Source organism: Myotis brandtii, unplaced genomic scaffold, assembly GCF_000412655.1.
Source record: "Myotis brandtii unplaced genomic scaffold, ASM41265v1 scaffold1774, whole genome shotgun sequence".
Taxonomy (NCBI): domain Eukaryota; kingdom Metazoa; phylum Chordata; class Mammalia; order Chiroptera; family Vespertilionidae; genus Myotis; species Myotis brandtii.
The window spans coordinates 424340-426913 of record NW_005356575.1 but is presented as its reverse complement, the minus strand read 5'-3'; positions in this window follow the sequence as shown (position 1 = coordinate 426913).

Below are 2574 nucleotides of genomic sequence, written 5' to 3'. Positions count from 1 at the left end.
GATTTCAGAGAGGAAGGGAGAGGGAGAGAGAGAAACATCAATGATGAGAGAGAATCACCAATCGGTTGCCTGCACATCCTACAGTGGGGATCGAGCCTGCAACCTGGGCATGTGCCCTGACCCTGACCAGGAATCGAACGGTGACTTCTTGGCTCATAGGTTTAGCCCAGACAGCCGGACGACCTTCTGGACGAAGCCAGGGCTGCGAGGGCCGAGCCCTTGCACGAATTTTGTGCATAGGGCCTCTAGTATAATTTTATAAAGCAAAGTCACCCTATAAATTCAATTTAAAATATATCAGTGGTTGTTTTAGAAGGTGAGTATAATCGTTGCATTGGAATTTAGTAGAGATATTTTCTATTAAAAGCATTTCAACACTGAACAAAATATGGAGTTTGAAAGTCAAATAACTTATATTCAAATGATGGCATGAGACAATTTCCTGGACCAAATTTACCCTTGGTTTATTAGAGAAAACAAAAGTAGTTTATCAGTCTGATTTTTTATTCCACATTTTCAGCAAATTGAAAAACAACACAACTAGAAACAGCCAACAAACCATGTTTTCTGGATATGCAGTCATGAGGGTATATATACACCCACAGGACACTACGTTCATCAGCTTTGCAACCCTAGAGAAGCCTTGGAAGGTATCAGATCATGCACTTGACATACACTCTCTTTTCCAAGACATTGCTAAACCTCTACTCACTCCGATCACTTCCCTTGAAGGATTTAAGCATTCCCCAGGAGCAGCAATATCCATGAATTAACGTGATAACTTTTCTGTGTAAACACACCGCTACTGAACCAACATAATGTCTTGTGTCACTATTCATAGTTGGGTTCAACAGCTCTTAATCTCTTATCCAAATTTCTTAAAAATAATAATAAAATTAGAATTTAAAATTTATTTGTATAGGTTATTCAAATACATGGGACAGAATTCAAAAGGTACAAAAAGGCAGACAACTCCAGGTCGCCCTGCCTGGGCTCTTCATGGGCAGAAGGTCGGAATGCCTGGCGTTTGCAGTTTCCTGGATTCTGTCCAGCTGCCCTCTTTGAGGCTGTCCTAATTGACACCGGGCCACAAGGGATTTGAAGATGTTCCTCCATAGCTGCACCAGCTCAGAGCTTTATCAGCCCCTTTAATCTTCCCTGGTCTGGGAAGTGGAATCCTATAGCCTGGTAGCTTGAATGTGCATTTCTCAGGTTCTCAGTGAGGCTGTGTGAATATGTCACATACTCAGTAGCAGTCTCTATCCCCCCTCTTCCCACCTGATTGTCAGTAGTTCTCAACTAGAGATGATTTTTTTTTGTTCCCTAGAGACAGTTGGTGTGTGTGTGTGTGTGTGTGTATTTTAATGGCTTTACTGAATTGACATGTACTTCTCAGACCATGCTATTCCCCAATGGAGAGAGTTTTGGTTGTCACATCTCAGGGAGCTACTGGCACCTAGTGGGTAGAGGCCAAGGATGCTGCTAAACCCCAACACCCAGGCACAGGACACCCCCACAACACAACAAAGAAGGATCCAGCCCAAGTCAGTAGCAGGGAGGTTGAGAAACCCTGGTCCACAGCCTGGACCCATTTCTCGTCCTTTCTTGCAAGGAGCTCACAGTTGCGCTGCAGAAACAGGAAGAGCCTCACAGAAAAAGGACCATCTCGATCACTTCTGGACCATGAATGACCCCAAGACAGACACTGGGTGCCTCATATTTGTCAGTGACTTCAATTAACCATTTTGTTTTTGTTTATTTTTTAAAATTTAATGTTGAAAGTATTACAGTGTCCCATTTCCCCCCTTATTAACCCCCAACCATTCCCACCTCCTCCGTAGGTCTTCACCGCACTATTGTCTATGTCCATGGGTTATGCTGGATTTTGCCCCAGGTGACCAGAAAGACAGGAAGTTAATGCTCTGAGCAGGGGAGGGAAAGGGTCAGGCTGGTGTAGCAAGCTCTTGAGGCCACCGGCCAGTGTGGCTCAGTTGGTTGAGTGTCATCCCATGCACCAAGAGGTCACTGGTTCGATTCCTGGTCAGGGCACATGGCAGAGTTGCAGGCTCGATCCCCTGTGGGGAGGGGGGTTGTGCAGAGGAGGCAGCTGATTAATGTTTCTCTCTCTCTCAAATCAATACCCCCCCACCTTTTTAAAAAAATATATTTTATTGATTTTTTACAGAGAGGAAGGGAGAGGGATAGAGAGTTAGAAACATCGATGAGAGAGAAACATCGATCAGCTGCCTCCTGCACACCTCCTACTGGGGATGTGCCCGCAACCAAGGTACATGCCCTTGACCGGAATTGAACCTGGGACCTTTCAGTCCACAGGCCGACGCTCTATCCACTGAGCCAAACCGGTTAGGGCAGAGATCCTTCTTTTTTACAGCTGCAGAGTATGTCATTGTGTAAATGTACCACAGTTTTTTTATCCACTCATCTGCTGATGGGCACTTGGGCTGCTTCAATCACTTTGGGTTTCTTTTATTTTTTAAGTATATTTTTATTGGTTTCAGAGAGGAAGGGAGAGGGAGAGAGAGATAGAAACATCAATGATGAGAATCATTGACC